Source organism: Piliocolobus tephrosceles, chromosome 6 (genome assembly GCF_002776525.5).
Source record: "Piliocolobus tephrosceles isolate RC106 chromosome 6, ASM277652v3, whole genome shotgun sequence".
In the NCBI taxonomy this organism is placed as follows: domain Eukaryota; kingdom Metazoa; phylum Chordata; class Mammalia; order Primates; family Cercopithecidae; genus Piliocolobus; species Piliocolobus tephrosceles.
Window position 1 is genome coordinate 48,184,735 of NC_045439.1, and position 22,863 is coordinate 48,207,597.

At 40.4% G+C, this 22,863-nt stretch overlaps 1 protein-coding gene across 2 annotated transcripts in view; it reads right to left on the reverse strand.

Moving 5' to 3' along the window:
- Positions 1-22,863, reverse strand: part of DAAM1 (dishevelled associated activator of morphogenesis 1) — a 187,476-nt gene that overhangs the window by 139,559 nt on the left and 25,054 nt on the right. The window contains exon 2 of one of the 2 annotated variants that reach the window (XM_023231552.2): positions 7,030-7,108. The exons of the other annotated variant lie outside the window; for it this stretch is intronic. The gene's annotated coding sequence lies outside the window, so the exon portion shown is untranslated. The remainder of the gene's footprint in view (positions 1-7,029; positions 7,109-22,863) is intronic. 2 annotated transcript variants of the gene reach the window in all.

Sequence of the window (22,863 nt, forward strand, 5' to 3'; positions counted from 1 at the left end):
TCATCACAGAGGTCACAGTTTAGTGAGAGGAGACAAAGATAATCACTCTAATTTCAGATGGATAAAACAGGATATTCAGAGAGATTGGCCAGAGATGCCAAAGGAGGAGTGATTCTTTAGAAAATGCAAAGTCATGAAGATAACATCTGGGAAGATGCCACTGAAATAATATTGAAATGACAACAAGAAGACAGCCATGCAAAAATCTAAGGAAAGAGTGTTCCAGCCAGACAGCAAATGTTTGAAGGGAGAAAAGGTGAGGTATGCTCAAAAACAAAAAGGCGGCGAACGTACCTGCAGCAGCGTGGACAAGAGGAAGAGGCAAGAAGCCAGATCACAAGGCTTAGCAAGAGCCAGACCATGTGTGATAAGTAGCAGAGAGCATTATAATTCTAATGATTTCCCATCTTCAGGTCCTTAGTTATTAAAAAAACAAAACATTACACCTACAAGATAGAAAACCAGTCACTTTGCTACAACTTCTTCCCTTTGATCTACTAAAAATTACCTGAAGCTTCAAAAGCCTAGCAGCTCAAGAAAGAACACTGTCAAATGACACCTCATACTAAAGAGGCAATTCTCCAAAAATAAATAAATAAACAAATAAATGAATAAATAAAGTGGGCTCAGGGGAACAAAACTTAGGGCTCTTCTCATTATAAAGCCATGGAGTAACCATTTAAAATGGGATTTTTTTTTTTTTTTAAGAAAGGGAATTTACCATTATTAAGCATATCAAGCCTATTTTCCTAAGTATACCAACCTATTCATTTGACGAAGTGAGGTCTGTCTCCACTCCACCTCTGTGCACCAGCTGCATGCGTGTTCCTTCATAACACTTTCAAAGCAGTTGGCTGGTTTGGATGAAATGCAATATATTCACATACCAGAATCTTTGGGACTCAGCTAAAGCAGTGTTAAAAGGGAAATTTATATAACTAAATGCCCACATCAGAAAGCTGGAAAAATCTCAAATCAACACCCTAACATCACAATTAAAAGAACTACAGAAGAGCAAAGAAATTTAAAAACTAGCAGAAAACAAGAAATAACTAAGATCACAGCAAAACTAAAGGAGACAGAGACATGAAAAACCCTTCAAAAAACATCAATGAACCCAGGAGCTGGTTTTTTGAAAAAAATAAAAAAATAGATAGACCACTAGCTAGACTAACAAAGAGAGAAAAATCAAATACACACAAAAAGTGATAAAGGGGATATCACCACTGATCCCACAGAAATACAAACTACCATTAGAGAATACTATAAACACCTCTATGCAAATAAACTAGAAAACCTAGAAGAAATGGATAAATTCCTGGACATACACCCTCCCAAGACTACCCCAGGAAGAAGTCAAATCCCTGAATAGACCAGTAACAAGTTCTGAAATTGAGGTAGTAATTAATAGCCTACCAACCAAAAAAAGCCCAGGACCAGATGGATTCACAGCTGAATTCTACCAGAGGTACAAAGAGGAACTGGTGTCATTCCTCTGAAACTATCCCAAACAACTGAAAAGGAGGGACTCCTCCCTAACTCATTCTATGAGGCCCACATTATCCTGATACCAAAACCTGGCAGAGATACAACAAAAAAAGAAAACTTCAGGCCAATATCCCTGATGAGCATCGATACAAAAATCCTCAATAAAATACTGGGAGACTGAATCCAGCAGCACATCAAAAAGCTTATCCATCACGATCAAGTTGACTTCATCCCTGGGATGCAAGGTTGGTTCAACATACACAAATCAATAAATGTAACTCATCACATAAACAGAACCAATTTAAAAAACCACATGATTATCTCAATAGATGCAGAAAAGGCCTCTGATAAAATTCAACATCCATTCATGCTAAAAACTCTCAATAAACTAGGTACTGATGGAACATATCTCAAAATAATAACAGCTATTTATGACAAACGCATACCAATATCATACCGAATGAGCAAAAGCTGGAAGCATCCCTTTGAAAACTGGCACAAGGATGCCCTCTCTCATCATTTAACACAGTATTGGAAGTTCTGGCCATGGCAATCAGGCAAGAGAAAGAAATAAAGGGTAATCAAACAGGAAGACAGGAAGTCAAATTGTCTCTGTTTGCAGATGACATGATTGTATATTTAGAAAACCCCACCATCTCAGCCCAAAAACTCCTCAAGCTGATAAGCAACTTCAGCAAAGCCTCAGGATACAAAATCAATGTGCAAAAATCACAAGCATTCCTATTCACCAATAGACAAACAGAGAGCCAAATCATGAATAAACTGCCATTCACAACTGCTACAAATAGAATAAAATATACCACAGCTTACAAAGGACGTGAAGGACTTCTTCAAGGAGAACTACAAACCACTGCTCAAGGAAGTAAGAGGACACAAACAAATGGGAAAACATTCCAGGCTCATGGATAGGAAGAATCAGTATCATGAAAATGGACATACTGCCCAAAGTAATTTACAGATTCAATGCTATTCCCATCAAACTACCATTGACATTTCTTCACAGAATTAGAAGAAAACTAATTTAAATTTCATATGGAACCAAAAAAGAGCCCATATAGCCAAGACAATCCTAAGCAAGAAGAACAAAGCTGGAGGCATCACGCTACCTGACCTCAAATTATATTTCAAGGCTACAGTAACCAAAACAGCATGGTACTGGTACCAAAGCAGACATATAGACCAATGGAACAGAACAGACCTCAGAAATAATGCCACACATCTACAACCATCTGATCTTCAACAAATCTGACAAAAACAAGCAATGGGAAAAGGATTCTCTATTTAATAAATTGTGCTGGGAAAACTGGCTAGCCATATGCAGAAAACTGAAACTGGATCCCTTTCTTACATCTTATACAAAAATTAAGATGGAGAAAAGACTTAACTGTAAAACTCAAAACCATAAAAACCCTAGAAGAAAACCTAGGCAATACCATTCAGGACATAGGCATGAGCAGACTTCATGACTAAAACACCAAAAGCAATTGCAACAAAAGCCAAAATTGACAAATGGGATCTAATTAAACTAAAGAGTTTCTGCATAGCAAAAGAAACTAGCCTCAGAATGAACCTACAGACTGGGAGAAAATGTTTGCAATCTACCCATTTGACAAAGGTCTAATATCCAGAATCTACAAGGAACTTCAACAAATTTACAAGAAAAACACAAACGACCCCATCAAAAAGTCGGCAACGGATATGAACAGACACTTCTCAAAAGAAGGCATTGATGCAGCCAACAAACATAGGAAAAAAATCTCATCATCACTGATCATTAGAGAAATGCAAATCAAACCCACAATGAGATACCACTTCATGCCAGTTAGAATGGAGATTATTAAAAAATCAGGAAACAAATAGATGCTGGCAAGGCTGAGGAGAAACAGGAACGCTTTTACACTGTTGATGGGAATATAAATTAGTTCAACCATTGTGGAATACAGCATGGCGATTCCTCAAGGATCTAGAACCAGAAATACCGTTTGACCCAGCAATCTCATTAATGGGTATATACCCAAAGGAATATAAATCATTCTACTATAAAGACACGTGCACACATATGTTTACTGCAGCACCATTTATAATACCAAAGACATGGAACCAACCTTAATGCCCATCAATAATAGACTGGATAAAGAAAATGTGGTACATACACACCATGGAATACCATGCAGCTGTAAAAATGAATGAGCTCATGTCCTCTGCAGGGACATGGATGAAGCCGGAAGCCATCATCCTCAACAAACTAACACAGGAACAGAAAACCAAACACCACATGTTCTCACTCATAAGTGGGAGCTGAACAATGAGAACACATGACACGGGGAGAGGAACAATATACACCAGGGCCTGTTGTGGGGTGAGGAGCAAGGGGAGGGAGAGCATTTGGCAAATACTAGTGCATGCAGGACTCAACACCTAGATGATGGGTTGATAGGTGCGGCAAACCACCATGGTACATGTATACCTATGTAACAAGCCTGCACATTCTGCACATGCATCCCAGAACTTTAAAAAAAAAAAAAAGAAAATTTTGAAAAAAGAAAAAAAAATGCAATATATTCCTCTAAAGCCTGTAGACATATACTATGTGGCTTATTTTATCATTCCAAACTAAACAGGGGACTGTTTCAGGGTACAGAATTTCAACATGTTGGTGAACAGCCACCATATCCATCTCCTTTGTTAATGTCCTTGCCCCTCTGATTTTTTAGGGGATTTACAAGTCTGAAAAGACAACTTTGCATTTTTAGATTCAAGAATAAAGGAAGTCAAAGGTCTTCTGCAGGAAGGCGAAGACAGAGGTTCTCTGACAAAACCATGACTCTCAGTGACCAGTATACATTTAGGAAGAACCAGTAGTTATGATATTCTCTGGAGGTGTTACATCCAACTGGCCTTCACTAAGACTTGACAATGCTTGGGTCTGCAGAACAAGCTCTCCTCATGGCAAATGCTGTGTGGTGACAGGTATGGGTATTTATAACCAGACTTGAACAGGCTATACAAAAACAATGTGAGAAATATGCTGAAGTGCCAACCTTTAAGCAGCAGCACTACTGGAGAAATCCAGCGCAAAACTTCCCAAGAGAATTAACTTGCTATCCGTTTCCTCTCTGTAAAGTGGGGATAAAATAGTACTACCCCTCAGGCTGGAGCATACTTTGCTAAGTTCTCAATAAATAGTGTATTTCTCAAATGCGCCCACCACATCACATGCTGAGTCCTCATAAAATTACCTCCCAAAGACTCCACCTCCAAATACCATCACACCGGGATTAGGATTTTGACACAGGCATTTTGAAAGGACACATTTAGTCCACTGCAGAGGTCCATTTACATGCTTTGGTAGACTTGCTCAGTGTTGACCAACAATACAGTAGCTAAAGTTTGTTAAGTGTGTATTGTATGCCAGGCACTGAGATCTTCTAATGGATTACCTCATCAAGTTCTAACTACAAGCCAGTGATATGATTTGTATTACTGGCATGTTACACAGTGAGGATCTGAGCCCCAAAATTAAGTATACTGCCAAGGTTGCACAGATAATAAATTGTACAACTGAGATCTGAACCCTGACTGTCTGACTCTAGAGTCAACCTCTTAATCACTAGACAAAACACTTCCCTTAAAAAATAATAATGTGTTTTTAAATGTGGTTTTACTGATTGCCAAATAGCTAGACTTTCATTCCCAAGCATCAACAAATCTGATGCTGAGTTTGCCATGGTCCCCACTACTCCTTACCCTTTCTTAACCTCAAGTCTAGAGGTCATTCACTATTTTTCATCATTATTGTTTGCACTTTTCCTACTTAGAAAAATTAGAAGTAAAATAGTTCTTGTGCTTGCATTTGTATCAAAGGTGGGGAAATAAAAGATGGTATGCCACATGTTAGTTTGATATAATCATTCTACATTGTATACATATATCAAAACATCACACTGTACCCCATAAATATATACAATTATGAGTTGTCAATTAAAAATACTAATTTAAGTGGGAAAATAATATGCTGTGCCATATGTTTGAAGAAAAAGGAAGTGGAAATGAATATATTCTTGTGTGTTTAATAGACAAAGTGATATGTACTTTCCTTCCCATGCTCAGTACATCACCTGCCTGCTTGAAATATCTGAATTTGATCTTAGTGTCTACATAATTTTAAGCAGCAAAAGACACTGACAGCAAGGGCACAGTTGTTCAACAGAGAACAACACTTTAAATTCTGGCAACAAGGAGAACACTTTAAATTCTGGCAACAAGGATAATGGAAGGAATCCCACATGCCATATAATAAGGCTTACAAACTTTTTATTTTTAATTTTTGTGGGTACATAGGTATACATATTTGTGAGATGCATTAGATATTTTGATACAGGTATGCACTGTGAAATAATCACATCATGAAGAATGGAGTACCCCTCCCCTCAACCATTTATCCTTTGTGTTACAAACAATCCAATTACATTCTTTCAGTTATTTTAAAATGTACAATTAAGGTATTATTGACTACAGTCACCCTGTTATGCTGTCAAATAGTAGGTCTCATTCATTCTGAGTTTTTCTGTACCCATTAACTTTCTCCACTCCCTCCAAGCCCCCCCACCCCCACTACCTTTCTCAGCCTCTGGTAATCATCCTTCTACTACTTTCTAAGTCCATGAGTTCAACTGTTTTGATTTTTAGATCCCACAAATAAGTGAGAACTTGCAATGAATAATGCTTTTTACATTCACATAACTTAGCAGTCTCTGGTGAATTTAATTAATATCTGTTATATTTTTTAAGTATTTAATTTTTTGGATAGAAAGAAACCCAGCCCAGGAAGCGGCTCCATGTTACCCCCACGGCACACCACTGCCTCCTGGGTAAGTGAATCCTAGCTTGTGAGAAAAGCCTCTAAGCATCACCCCCTCGGCTGCAGTGTTTGCTTCCAGTTACAGGAGTCTCTGTGTTGCTCCAATCAGACTTCCAAGTAACAAAGGTTACTGGGAGTCTAGTTCCACTGCAGCCACCTGAGGGGACCCATTTGTAAGGAAGTGGTAAGAAGCACACCCAGGTACCTGCTGTTTCACAAAGAGAAATGATGGATCTGTTGTGTGGTTTGTCTCAACTACATCATAGCTGAAATTCCATTTGCAAGGGTAAGAGAGTTAATAGTGGGACTTAAATTCAAAATCAGCTAAGGTTTATGCTGGTAGGTTGACAGTGCTAAATTTATTTACCCTTATCACTGTTCCATTATCTCAAACATTCTACTATTAAGATGGGTGGTGGTGGGAAAAGCTTATTTGACATTCATTTCAACCCAGTGAACAGTTATTTATAGACAGGACAATAGCCATGGCCACCTATCAGGATGGAAACCACCAGCCAGAGCCATGCCTTCACTGAAGTGCCTCTGAGGGCTTGCTAAAAGCAGAAACTAACCCACAAGGTGGGATTAAGCCTCCTTCCATTTAATTTCAACCAATAAGTTTAATCAACCAGGTTTTACACTACTTTATTTACTCTTACCATGTTTTTAGAACTTAGGACTCCACTGTTGGCCATCTCTTAGGAGGTAAAGAAAGAAGAAATCTTTCTTCTGGATTTACTGCAAAAATGAGAGTAGAATAAATACACAAAGGGACAGGACAAATAGTAAGTCAATGCAGGTCTTCATTTTAATCTTGTTTGCATGTTTATTCTTGGTTTTATCTACACCTTCTCTTAAGAGCAATGTGAAGTGAATATATAAATCAAGGGTATTATATAGGCGTTTAAAAGGTATCAGTATGTCATACAGACAAATTAGTAAATACCTGACATGCAATGCTACATCATTTAGGGTGATGCTTAGGGTTAAATGCTTGCACAATGAAGTTACGGTTTAGGACTAAAGAGGTAACAACTCACAAAAATCAAAAGCCAAATGACACACAAGCCTCAAGGAAGATCTCCTCTAACCATAATGAAAAACACACTATGAATGAAAATGCATCATTTGCTCAATGAAAAGTGGGAGTGTCTTTGGTAAAAACATACTAAATCAATATCTTCCACTGCTGACAATGTAGGGCTGGGCAAAATGGCACACATGGAAGAAACACCCCGTGAGGAGTCTTCAAAATCAGCCCATTAAATGCTTTTTAGTTTTAATACTTGCTTGCTAATCGGAACTACAATATTGATAACCAAATCCTCATTAAAAGGAATTTGTTGGACTATTTCTCTAACATTTTCTAAACATAATATAACTTTTAAAAGTGAATCAAAAATTGAAGTCTTCAATCAAAAATTGAAGAACTCTGGGAAAAGATGGAAACAGAGTATTCATTCTACCAACGGACTACCACTAGAATCCAGGTGAAATAAATTATTTAAAACCATAGCTAAGTCCAAAACAAAGTAACCTTTCGATCTACAACACTTGGGGGAAAGGCAGAGGGAAAAGGTAGGCAAGGAAAATACATGATTTATTCAGATTATAAATGGACATGTGGACTGAGTGTGCTGGCCTCCAGGTGGTTCTGAGTAGAGAATAAGAAAAAGCCATCAAGTACAGAACACACAAATACGACTCTCTGGCCCTGAGGGAAAAGAATCTGAGTGATGAAACCCAAATATATGAGTGAAATCTAAAAATAGCCCTCTGTTTCTACAGAGGTATTTTCCTTTTAACATTCATTCGAAATGTGTGGGAAGACAAAGCAGTTGGAGTTAAGTGAATTTCCAGATTTTGATAAAAGTCAAGTGATACTCTGAACCATTTTCAACCAATAGTAAAAATACAATTTCCCCTTCCTTTAGTTTTTTCTTGGAAGTTGGGGAGCGGAGGAGGGAGACACAATACTGGGCAAGAGTATCATTTCTAAATTTTCTGAGAAGTTGATATTATCTGTAGGTTACACATCTTTAACATCTAACTATGTCATAGGAAACCATTAGATCCTTGGAACTTTGTCAGTGAAAACCAGCATAATTATTTTTTTCCATAAAGAAAGATGAATAGAGAATGACAGAATGTTGACACTGTGATTACATTTTCCCATCATGCCACAAATTTAAAAGATTTCATTATTACAGCCTAGGAAGTTTTTTCTTCCCTTAAGATTTAGAAGAAAAAAAAATGGTAAGAAAAAACAACTTGTGAGTTGAAACACGTTGTAATTCCAGTACTTCTTCAAAAAAGTTCAAAGGGTTTCTACTAGTAACCAAGTTCTATGCTCCAAGTTGTCTTCAGTTGCAGGTAAACCTTTTCTAGAAGATTCCTGCCTCAACTGTTTCAGTATGTGGCAGAGATACAAATTGGTAGCAACAATTAGGGGTAAGAAGTCCCCAGGTCTCACTGGGACAGCATGCCTGTGGAACAGGGAGTACCATCCATTCATTAGTCCTGGGTGCCCCTATGGGTGCTCTATTGAACTCAAACACATTTGGACTACGTGTCCTCTGTGTGCCCAGCACTGATGTAAACACAACCTATCCCTACCGTCAAAAGAATCAAGTTTCGTGAAAGAGCTTACAATGTGAACAGCTTCTCCTAATCATGTTCTGGAGCACCACATCTGGTCTGGAAAACTGGAAAAACTGGAACAAGCATGAGGTTACAGATAATCGAGATAATGAGACGTGGGGGAGAATCCAGGCCTCTATGTGAATCCTCCCATTTTTCTGCATATTTTATTCAGCACAAGATGAACACTATAGGAATATTAGGTGCTGGAACAAATTAAACTTGCAAATCATACTTCTAGTACCTGGCCATCCCAAACAAGTCCTTCAGGACCTTCACACAAATACAGGTCTCACAATCTCATGGCCAGCTGTCTCAGTGAAACTATGTAAGATAACAAGAAGGTGACCTACACAGTCAGTCTGTAATGGGGAACCAGAGACTTTTCCCTTCCTCTTCCCTGAAAGCACACTTTCAGGAATAAGGGGCAAAGAAACGGAAATGAAAAGGTACACCACACCATCCTTGTTCACACCATCCTTGTTCACATGTAAGCCCATTTCTGTATAGCAAGTCACTTTATGAAAGCACCAACAGTATTTGTAAGGGAGTCTGTGTAAAGAACCAGAAGCTTAAATTGGAATGTAAAATAAGTACTTTAAAGGTATACCATATAATCATTTTATTCTGGGCAACTCAATATTTTAATTCAAAACAGTCATTAGTTTTACTGGAAATTCTACAGATGTATGCTAGGCATTTTAATTAAAGTAGAAAACAAGGTGGGGGGGAAATCTGACAAACACAGTCAGAGACACGGAAGTAGAAACTATAACTTCTACAACTCCAGGGGCACTATTCATGCTGTACTTTATGTGACTGGAGTTGGGCAATGCCAGCCTATGTAGCCATCCATAGCACTTTAAATAGTACAGGGATGCTACTTAGTGTCCCAGTCCATTCCCAGATTCTAACGAAAGGGCCCTCCTATTGTATTTGAAGGGCAAATGCTTCCCATTCTAGTGATGATCCTTCCCTCTTCCATCTTTCTGAACTTCTACTTAAGCAAAAATGAAAAGGCAGCTTAACCCATGCTAGTGAATAAGCATGTTAAATTGCCTCTAGTTTCAGACAACTGAGAATCCTACTGAAATCTGTTGTTTTTCTTCCCTGCCTAGCATACAGAGATTGACTTTACAAGGAACGACCCACCTCCATTCCTTGCACTCTTGGTATCATGTCAGGCCCATCCCACCCTCAATCCTGCTAGAAATGTGATGTTGAGCAGACCTAAGATGGGAGAAATGGACTTTCTTCCTGGAACCCTAAATGCCCAAAGTCTCCTGTGCTTTCCAGTTTTCCTTACAGATACAAAGACTGCCCCATATTCTTCTGCTATGTACGTATGTGTGTGTGTTTGTCTTAAATTTAGTTTCTCTTGCTTACAACCAAAATAATCCTGATATATCAACTAAAAGGAAAAGAACAAAGAAATATACCCTTTGGTGCTACTTGGTGCCTATTCTATGCTCTTACAGAGGTACAAATCAAGTCAGCAAAGAGAGCAATACACTAAGGAAGCAGGTATCTGTTCAATACCCCTCCATCGAGCTGAAAGTCCCAGGGGACATTCTACCAACTACATTCCAGTGAAAAGTATCCTGAGTTCCAGTCTGAAACTACTTGAAAATAATAAGAGGTCTCAGGTTGACTATTCAAATATGAAAAAAGAAAATTATCATCAGGCAACTGAAACACATTGAGCATATGTTGCATTAAACTCCTTAGAGTTGTTCTTAGTTGCCCCAATGCTGTGGGGCTTGAGTTTCTTGCCACATCAGTAAGAGGGTTCAATTAGCATAAATATCAATTCATAGATATACATGGGCAACATATTACTATTTTTAATAGCAGGATCTTACATTTTCTGGTGCTATGCAAAGTGATTCCATGTAATATTTCTCCTTTTATCTACACAAGCACCCTCTCAGTAGTCAGAAACAACAGGCATCTTAATACTTTACAAAAACGGAAACTGGATCAAACCTTGCCCAGAATCAGTACTAGTAGGGCTAAAGCTGGCCCAAGGAAAGCCTCAAATCAAGATCTCTGTCTGCCAGATCTCTGTGAACACTCTACTGCACCACCCTGACAAATCCAGAATCCCAGAGCCCACGTTGTACCTAGCCTCAGGCGTCCTCTCCAGCTAATGGAAGAAGTGGTACTAAACAAATCCATGGAGTAGGTCGGAGGAGAGGCAAATCAAAGGCACAGAAAGAGGAGGCTCAAGTCCCAACTTGCTTTAGAGGGAGAAACACTTTCTTCAGTGTTGCCTCACTAATCACATTTGTTTTTGGCTTCATTGTGAGAGCTATTAACTATATCATCAACAGATTCATAGTCTTAGGCCATTAAGGCTGCTACAACAAATTACCTTAGACTGGGTAATTTTTAAAAAACACAAATTTATGGCTGGACGCAGTGGCTCACACCTGTAATCCCAGCACTTCGGGAGGCAGAGGTGGGCAGATCATGAGGTCAAGAGATCAAGACCATCCTGTCCAACATGGTGAAACCCCGTCTCTACTAAAAATACAAAAATCAGCTGGGCATGGGGAGCACCTGTAGTCCCAGCTACTTAGGAGGCTGAGGCAGAAGAATCGCTTGAACTCAGGAGGCAGAGGTTGCAGTGGGCCGAGATTACGCCACCACGCTCCAGCCAGGTGACAGAAGGAGACTCAGGAGGCAGAGGTTGCAGTGGGCCGAGATTACGCCACCATGCTCCAGCCAGGTGATAGAAGGAGACTCCGTCTCAAAAAAAAAAAACCAAAAAACAAACAAACAAAAAAACCCACAGATTTCTTACAGTTATAGAGGTAGCAGAGGTTGGGAAGTATGAGCTGAAGGTGCCAGTATACTAGATGTCTGGTATGGGACTGCTTTCTGGTTCATGGAAATGGTGCCTTCTCATTGTCCCCTTACACAGTGGAAGGGGCAAGGAAGTACACTAATCCCATTCATGAGGGCCCAATTACCTCCTAAAGACACCACTTTCTAATAGCATCACCTTGTTGATTAAGATTTAACATACAAATTTGGGAAAATAAATTCAGACCATGGCATTCTGCCCCTGCCCCTCCAAAATTCATGTTTTTCTCACGTGCAAAACACATTAATTCCATCTCAATAGCCCCAAAAGTCTTAACTCAGTCCAATACCAGCAAAAAAGTCTACAGTTCATAGTCTCATCTAAATCAGATACGGGGAAGACTCAAATGTATGATTCGTCTGAGGCAAATTCCCTTCCAGCTGTGAGCCTGTGAAATCAAACAAGTTATGTGCTTACAAAGTATTACAGTGGGAAAGGCCAAATGGACATTAGAACTGCCTCTACCTAGGAAAACAGTAAATCCAAAGCAATACTGCATTCCTAGAGGGTTTACAGAGATGTGCCACCATCAAGGATTTGAAAGTTGTAGGAGTGATGATTCCCACCATATCTTCCAATTCAGCTCTCCCATTTGGCCTGTGCAGAAGACAAACAGATCTTGGAGAAGGACAGTGGACTATCATAAGCTTAACAAACCAGTGATTCCAACTGCAGCTGCTATACCAGATGGCGTCTCACTGCTTAAGCAAATCAACATATCACCTGGTACCTGGTATGCCACTATTGATCTAGCAAATGCCCTTTTCTCCATACCTGTCCATAAGGCCAGTCAAAATCAGTTTGCTATCACCTGACAAGGCCAACAATATAACTTTTACCACACTGCCTCAGGGGTACATCAACTTTCCAGCCCCACATCATAATTTAGTGTGCAGGGATCTTGGTCACCTTTCCCTTCCACAAGACATCACACTGGACCATTACGTTGACGACATTATGCTGACTGAATCTAGTGAGTGAGAAGCAGCAACTACTCCAGACTTACTGGTAAGACATTTGTGTGCTAGAGTGCAGGAAACAAATCTGACTAAAATGCAGGGGCCTTCCACCTCAGTGAAATGCCTGTGGGGCATGTTGAGATATCCCTTTCAAGATAAAGGACAAGTTGTTACATTTGGCCCCTCCTACCATCAAGAAGTGCAATGACTACTGGACCCATCTGGATTTTGGAAGCAACATATTCCTCATTTGGGTGTGTTACTCTAGCTCACTTACTGAGTGACCCAACGGGCTGCTAGTTTTGAAGAATGAGGCCCAGAATGGGATAAGGCTCTGCAATAGATCCAGGCTTCCATGCAAGTTGCTCTTCCACTGGGGCTGTATGATCCAGCAGATTCCAACACTGCCTGAAGTGTCTATCAGTGGCAGACAGAGATGCCATTTAGATTCTTCAGCAGGATCCTACACATGAATTGCAGCACCGGCCTTTAGGATTTTACAGTAAGTTGTTGCCATCACCTACAGATGACTACTCTCCTTCTGAGAGACAGCTCTTGGGCTGGGCCTTGGTAGAAACTGAGCACTTAATCATGGGCTACCAAGTTACCATATGACACAAACTGTCCATCACAAATTGGGTATTATATGATCAACCAAGACACAAAGTTGGGCATGCACAGCAGCACTCCATCATCAAGTGGAAGTGGTATATACACAATCAGGCCAAAGCAGATCCTGAAGGCACAAGTAAGTTACATGTCATCATGGCCCAAATGCCCACAGTCCCCACTCCTGCTACATTGTCTTCTCTAGTCCCAGCCTGCACCTATGGCCTCATGGGCAATTCCCTATAATCAGCTGACACAGGAAGAGAAGACTCGGGCCTAGTTTGCAGATGATTCTGCACTATATGCAGGCACCACCGGAAAGTGAACAGCTGCAGTATTACAGCCATTCCCCGTGACATCCTCAAAGGACAGTGGTGGAGGGAAATCCTACCAGTGGGCAGAACTTCAGCAGTGCACCTGGTTGTGAACTTTGCTTGAAAGAAGAAGAGGCCAGACATGCAATTATATACCCATTCATGGGCCGTAGCCAATGGTTTGGCTGGATGTCCACAGACATGATTGGAAAATCGGTCACAAAGAAATCTGGGGGAGAGGTATGTTGACAGACCATTCTGAATGGGCTAAAAACATGAAGATATTAGTTTCCCATGTGAATGCTTACCAAAGAGTGACCTCAGCAGAGGAGGATTTCGTGGACAGAATGACCCCTTTTGTGGATGCCAGTCAGCCTCTTTTCCCAGCCACCTGTCATCACCCAGTGGCTCATGAACAAAGTGGTCATGGTGGCAGGGATGGAGGTTAGGCATGGGTTCAGCAACACAGACTTCAACTCACTAAGGCTGACCTGGCTAGAGCCACTGCTGAGTACCTAATCTGCCAGCAGCAGAGACCAACACTGAGCCCCTAATATGGCACCATTCCCCAGGGTCATCAGCCAGCTACCTGGTGGCAGGTTGATTACACTGGACCTCTTCCATCAAGGAAGGCACAGTGTTTAGCCTTACTGGAATGGATATTTACTCTGGAGATGAGCAAATCTCCAGAGTAAATACAAAGTAATTTACAGAGTAAATTACTTGCTTTTCCTGCATGCAATGCTTCTGCCAAAACTACCAACCATGGACTTCCAGAATGCCTTATTCACCATCATGGTAAGTAAGAAGCATTGCTTCTGACCAAACAACTCACTTCACAGACCACAAAATGAGGAAATGGGCCCAAACTCATGGAATTCACTAGTCGTATGATGTTCCCTGCCATCATAAAGCACCATCCTGAAGTAGCTGATTTGATTGTACAATAGAACAACCTTCTGAAGACTCAGTTACATGCTACGTAGCTGACAACACCTTGCAGGGCTTGAAGCAAGGTTCTCCAGAAGACTGTATATGCTCTGAACCAGCATCCACTATATGGTACTGTTTCTCTGAGAGCCAAGATTCACAGGTATAGGAATCAGGGGTAGAAATGGGAGTGGGTGGCACCACTCACCATTATGCCTAGTGGGTCACTGGTAAATTTCGGTTTTCTATTGCCACAACTTTATGCTCTGCTGGCCTTCATTCTGGAAGGAAGACTGCTTCCAGCAGGAGACACAACAATGATTCCATTGAACTGCAAGTTAAGAACACCAGGCCACTTTGGGCTCTTCATGCCTCTGAGTCAGCAGGCCAAGAAAGGAGTGACCCATCCAGATTACCAAGGAGAAGTTGGACTACTACTCCACAGTGGAGGTAAGGAAAAGTATGTCTGGAATACAAGAGATAATTTAGAGCTTTTCTTAGTATTACCATGCCCAGCAACTAAGGTCAATGAAAAATGACAACAACCCAATCCAGGCAGAACTGCCAATGATCCAGACCCTTCAGAAATGAAGGTTTAAGCCATCTGACCAGATAAAGAATCATAACCAACTGCAGGCAAAGGAAATACAGAATGGGTAGTAGAAGCTAGTTACGAATACCAGCTGTGACCATGTGACTAGTTACAGAAAGGAAGACTGTAATTACCATATTTCCTCCGTTTTGTTATGAATACATTTGTGTGTATATAGACCTATATTAAGTAAATATCTTTGTTTTCCTTCCTCTCTTATTCCCTTATCACATAAGACATTAATGACTACGTCAGTATTTCAATAACGATAATTTTCTATTGTACTATTTAACTTACAGAGTCTCCGGAGAGGAGTAAACATCACTCAAGGACTTTACCTCCTCTTCTAGAGAAGGGATTAGTACACTTTCAGTTGTACACAGGATCGTTGTACCTTGTTAGGTGGAATTATGAACTTATCATTGTCTTTATTTGGAGATTAAGTATGGTTTAAAGGGGATGTGTATAGATGTTAAGTTGACAAGGGGTAGACTTGTGTAATTTGACTGGGTTAAAGGATACCCAGATAGTTGGTAAAACATTATTTGTGGGTGTGTCTGTGAGAGTGTTTCTAGAAGAGATTAGCATTTAATCTGTAGATTCAGGAAGGATCCTGTCTCACCAATGTGCTTGGGCATCATTCAATCACTTTAGGGCCCGGGTAGAACAAAAAAAGCAGAGGAAGGGTGAATTCACTCTCCTAGAGCTGAAACATCCATCTTCTCCTTCCATTGCACATTGGAGCTCCCCCAGTTTTTAGGTCTTTGGCTCTGGTACTCACACCAGCAGTAAGTCATCCCCGTCCCCCTCTGCCAGTACCACCATTAGCTATTGGCTCTCCTGGTCCTCAGGCCTTTGGACTCAGCTAAATTACACCATCACCTTCCCTGGTTCTCCAGCTTGCAGATGGCAGATGGTGGGACTCCTTGGCCTTCCCACAATAAATTCCCCTGATAGATTTCCTATTGGTCCTGCTCCCTTGAGAAAACCAAGACTAATTAAGTATTGTTGGGGCAATAGTTGTGGCTATTGAGGAAACCATGTCATAAGCTAGTTCCTTCTTCAAAACTAGGCGAAACTTATTTCTAATACAGAATATTTAACTTCTACCTCCCTTAAATGTTGGCAAAAATAAGACCAAACAACAATCCACTCAGCAAACATTGAGCATGTTTCCTCTAGAGTTAATCAATGTGCCACTTATAGATTAAGTGTAGGTAACAAAGTAAAATATATCACCCTTGCCTTTTAGGAGCTTTAAGTTATCCATTACACCTGAGAATGGAGCTGCCAATTCTCTGACTTCTGTGTATCTCTTCCTTTATCATTCTATTTCCTGCCAGAAGCTTCTGGCAAAACAAAATCTCAGATGAGAGATCCTGAAATTTGGTCAAATGCTTAAAATCAAGAACTGAAGCCAAAACAACACTTTTCACTGTAGTTCAGTGACAGGCAATGGATGCCATCCTGGGAAAAAAAAAAAAAAAAAAAAATCTATATTTTTCAAAACAAATAGCTCCATAGCAGGAACCACTCTTGAATTCAAACACAATCTATAGCTGGCACCCAAACAAGGTAAATGTGAGCTTTTGAAGCAAGATGTTGGACCACAGCTAAGAATGAATAAAGGCATGTCCAGGAATGGCACTAAAGTCCTCAAGGCAAAGGAGCTGACGCCAAAGGGATATTAGACAAGCAGGATTCTACAGTAAGAAGACAAGGAGTAAGGGCGGGCTGAAGGACTCAGAACACAGGTTGGTCAAGCTCATGTTCAAATCAAGTATTGCATGTTTATATGATGTTTATGAACATATGAAAGACATTGGCACTAAGCCTTGACTATATCTGAGATCCAATTCTAGAAAGCAGAAATTCCAGTTTTCTAGATTTTACTCTTGGAGGAAAGAGTGCCGTATAATAGTCTATGTACAAATTTACCGTGGACTAAGAAAAAAGCACCACCAATTATAAGCAGGTATTAAACAAATGAATAAATAATATAAAGCAAAGAATGTATAAGCTACCTCTTGAAGTGCTATGCCAAGAATAAAAAGTGTTCTTGCTATACCCAGAAGAAACCAGGGAACAAGAATCAGGATACTGACTACAGCATGCTGATGTCCCCCCAAAGACTTATGCACAAAATTATCATAAAGTAAGTTTTCCTAGCCCTCCTGAAAAGACTATTTTAAAAAAAGAAAAAAACCCACACAACTTAACCTACAAAGTTTCTGAGGATAGGCTGGTGATGGGGTGGTGGTAGGAAGGTAGTAAGTTCCTCTTCGGTATTACAAACTGGTTGTCAAACAGGCTTGAGTTTGGGGAAGACCTTAGATGAAATTTCAATGTAGACACCATCACCACCAAATGCCAACATTAGAAGGAACACAGGTATACATTCCCAAGCCATTGAGAATTATTCAAGTTAATGGAAATGAAAGAAAAAATGCTCGCACAGACTAGAAAGGGTCTTTCCAATAACTGCCACGCCTCTGTCCTTTCACCTGAAACTTCCTAGAGCACTAACAGGTTATGTGTCTATCATATGGCTTGTAATACAGTCCCAGCCCTTGCATATCAGTCATATAAGAACATTAACAGCTTGGCAGTCATGTGTGGAGAGCTGGGGGAAGGGAATATTTGTGCTCCATTCTTCTATTTATAAATTTATAACTTGTGAATTCAAATTTCAAGGTAAAGATAGCTAACAAATGCCGAGACTTAAAAATATCTCCAAAGAATTAGAAACCAACGGACAGGCATTAAAGCCAAAATAAACTCTAGCTCCACCAAAGGACAAAGCCTACATAAGATGAAACTCATACATGTTGTGTGCCATTAGCAAATAACAGTGATAATCTAATCTTAGTGTAATTTTAATTTATCTTGATTTCTCCGTTGGACATGGAAGTATCAGTTCTAATGTTAAGGAATGGTAGATAATAACTATTTACATACATACTGGTTTCAGATTATTTAACTTGCATTTGAATATGAGCAAGTCTCATTATTGAATATTCACAGTGCTTTAGAAACAAATGAAATCACAGTAAGGAAACACTACTCAGAGAAAATTGGAGCAAAATGGCACATCTATTTATCTCTCTCTAGGCTAGGAACAGGCAGCAGCAATTTTCCAGTACCTGAACTCATCTAAGCAAAGCTTCTCTTTTGCTGTGATTAATGTCTTGCTTGGACCCTCTGGGGCAGAAAAAAGTTTATAGTCAGAATTGTCCAGACTGAAGTACAGTGGCCCAATCATAGCTCACTGCAGCCTCCAACTCCTGGGCTCAAGTGATGTTCCTTCCTCATCCTCCCGAATACCTGGGACTACATGCACATGCCAGTATACCTGATTCTTTTTTTTTTTCCACTTTGAGACGGAGCCTTGCTCTGTCACCCAGGCTGGCGTGCAGTGGCATGCAACCTCCGCCTCCTGGGTTCAAGTGATTTTCCTGTCTCAGTCTCCCGAGTAGCTGGGACTACAGGTGCCCATCACCACACACAGATAATTTTTGTTTTTGTTTTTTGGTTTTTTTTTTTTTTTAGTAGAGACAGGGTTTCACCATATTGGCCAGGCTGGTCTCAAACTCCTGACCTTGTGATCCACCCACCTCAGCCTCCCAAAGTGCCGGGATTACAGGCATGAGCCACCATGCCTGGTTCATTTTTGTATTTTTTGTAGAGACAGGGTCTCACTATGTTGCCCAGGTTGTTCTCGAACTTCTGGCCTCAAGGAATCCTCCTTCCTCGGCCTCCCAAAGTGCTAGGATTACAGGCATGAGCCACCATACCTAGTCTTTAACTTTAATTAATTATAATTTAAATAGCTATATACAGCTAATCAATACCATAACAGCATAGGACATGTTAAATTTTAAAAAATCAAATGTCGAACTTTTACCAACTCTGGTTACAAACCACACTGATATAATCATAAGTCCATCAAGAGTGAAAATCTCAAAAGACACAAAAGGATGACCTTCAGTAGTAAAACTGTAATGCAGATAATCTATTCACAGTACTCAGGTTGAAGGTGGGTACATGAAGTGTTATGGTGATGGTGCTTGATAAATTCTAAATCCTTACTGCCCTTAAGGAATCAGTCACAGACACACACAGGGAGCAGTCCTAAGGCTTGGCAGGACAAGCAGGCTGCCTCTCCAAGCCCACTGTGGTCAGTAACAAAAAAGGCCCAGATTCAGATTAGGAAGAACCAGCTTACTGTACCTCACCCCTGCCTCCATGAAAACCAGCCCATTTCAGACAGTTGTTTTTTTTTTGTCTCCCAAGACCAGGTCAAACACAATGCAAGACAAACAAATGTGGATCAAATATCTGTTTTAAAAAACTAAAAACTGCTGGAAACTCCTATGTTGGGGTGTTTGGGGAGGTATTCTCTCTCAACTTTCAAGCATCGCATCGCTGGGCCACAAACAAGTAAAAAAAAAAAAAACTATATATACATACATATAGTATATACTAAAAATTCAGTTCTTTATAGTTTCAATTGAGGTCACTAAGCCAAATACCTTAATTACGACAGAAATTACACAAAGGATTAGTCAACAGGAAACACATCAAGTGTTACTCTAATTTTAAAGAATTCCAATACTTCATGGTGATATGAAATTGACTTCTTTTTTTTTTTTTTTTTTTTTTTTGAGACAGTGTCTCGCTCTGTCCCTCAGGCTGGAGTGTAGTGGCGCAATATCAGCTCACTGCAACCTCTGCCTACCAGGTTCAAGCTATTCTCTGGCCTCAGCCTCCCAAATAGCTGGGATTACAGGCACATGCCACCGCGCCCAACTAGTTCTTGGACTTTTAGTAGAAAAGGACTTTCACCATGTTGGCCAGGCTGGTTTCGAACTCCTGACTTCCAGTAATTCACCTGCTTCGGCCTCCCAAAGTGCTGGTATTACAGGCATGAACCACTGCGTCCGGCCTGAAATTGACTCTTGAAATTGTTTAGAATCCTTTTTTTGCCTACTCTATGAATACAGACAATGTGCATGAGTATAATAAACAGGCAGCTGTCCAAAAATATCACACACACACACACTCAAAGTCATTTTAATAAAAATATGATATTGACTTGACAGAAATATAGAAACAACACAGGACATTGAAAAACTGTGCCTGAGACAGGCAGCATTAATGGAGAGGAGGTCAGAATGTGGGGTCCTCTCCTCATGGGAGTAAGGCATTTTAGGGAGGGACCCTGGGAAGTCAGAAGAGGTATGGCCAGACGAGACACAAAGAAGAGAAAATCAGCTCGAATAGGGCTGGGAGACCCTGGGGACCTCACCTTCTAGACCCCACCTGTGTGTAGCAAACTCCACCCACAAGAAGAGTGACTGGGTCTGCAAGCGTGTGTGAATGGAATGGAAGAAATCTACCCTTGCAAACAAGCCTGTCATTCATATGGTCCCGATCAGCAAGAATAAAAATGGGAGGAACATGAGAAAGGCTGTCCTAAGAGGCCGACCTCTCATGCTATAGTGTCATTTCAGCAGACATAATGAAATTGCTTACTGTCAGTATATGACCCAAAGCAATCAATTGCAGCCAGAAGGCACTTGGAGTTATCAATTTATGTAACACAAATGACATTCCTTGGTGGTTCCTTCCTTACCTACCTCAACCCCCACCCTAGCCTACTCCCCACGGCTGTGACACAGGGCAAAGGAGCTGGGATTTTGCCTTTGGCTGGTGTACTGGGACATTTCCAGAGCCACCAGACTTGCCTGCTTACTACTGTGGTGGATTATGAAAGGCCTTGTTATCCTGAGCTCAGACAGGACAAATGCAAACACCTCGGCCTGGTGCAGGCCTTTAACAAGCCTGCAGCGGCTGCCGCCTGCAGAAAACATGGTCAGTGGCGAGCTTGCCAACAGCCCCAAGCCAGTTGACCAGCATCCAGCCACCACTTCTTTTCCAAACACTGACTGAACAAGCCTTGATTCAGCTCTTATGTTACACTCTGGTGAAGAACAGTGCAGAAGCACCAAGAGAATCATTTGAAAGGAACTATTCTGGGCATACACCAAGCACATGTTCCCATGGAATTGTTAATAACTCAGGGGTCCTTTATATTTGTTTGAACCTTCCATGTCGAGCTGCGGAAAAGACATATTTCTTTTTTCTCTCCAGGGAAAATAATGGCAGGAAAGTAAAACTCCTGGTAATGTCATATCCAGTCAAACAGGAAGGTTTGTAGGCTCAGGGCTGAAAGGTTTCCACAGCTACACTGAGCCCATATGAAAATAATTCATTTCACTTTCATCTGTTTCATTTCCTCCAAAATTATCATTCAGGTCCCTGATTCCCTCACCTATGAAGACAAGAGGAAACATTTTGTAAACACAACAGAATATAGTGTTTAAAAAACACATGAGATATGGAGAAAACTGAACTTTCACTCATTGTTGGTGGAAATATAAAATGTGCAGTCACTTTAGAAAACCGTTTGGCATTTCCTCAAAATGTTAAACACCAAGTCTCCTCCGTATTACCCAGCAACTCCATATTTAGGTATTTACTCGAAAGAAGTGAAAACACATGTTCACACAAATATTTAAACACAAGTGTTGACGGCAGCATTATTCATGATAGCTGAAGAGTGAAAACAATCCAAATGTCCATGATTTCTTTAAAAATGTGGTATATCTATAAAACAGAATACTATTTTGCAATAAAAAAGAATGAAGTACCAATACATGCCATGACATGGATGAACATTTGAAAACATTAAACTACATGAGAGAAGTCAATCAAAAAAGACCACATATTATACAACTTCATTTATATTAAATGTCCAGAATTGGTTGATCCATACAGACAGAAAGCAGATTAGTGGTTGTCTGGATAAGGGTTGAGGTTGATCTGTTAAACTACATGGGAAGAAACAAAGTTGAAACTATTGTCTAAAGTGAGACATCTGGCTTTTCCACAGTTAACAGAAAAGTATCTACAAATAGGATGACCTTCCTGAGGAGAGCAAGGAAGAAAGAAGCATGTCAGGAGTCTGCAGTAGCAGCCAGGCCTGCCTTGTACCTGCCAACTTGGAAGAATCTAAATGCCAAACATTTAACATCCCTCATAGTGATCCACATGAACTTAAACCAATGTATACAAGAAAGACAAAGAGGCTTCTCAGGCCAGGCACAGAACTGAGGTCTACCACAGCACCCTTTGCAAACTGTCACCAGACACCTGCTCCAGTTATCTTGAATCACCTACAGCCCCAATATTCCAAAGTAAACTGAAGCAAAGATCCTCGGAATCACAGTGAACTTCAAAGGGAAATTTAGCTCTGTGCTAATGCCTCAGATGAAAAAAGGCAGGCCAAATCAAACCAGGTATGTTAAGCGTGATATCTGCCTGATATCTTGGTAGCAAGTTGATTTAATAATGGAAATAGGTGACCACTGCTGAGAAACGAGCTCTGAGGTTGCCCTTTGATAGATGTTAAATCCAGGAAAGATGGCAGATTCTGCTTGCCCAATGCTTAAAATCAGGACAAGGCAAAGTATGTCACAAACACAACAGGGAAGGGGTACAGCTCTGGGAGAAAAATA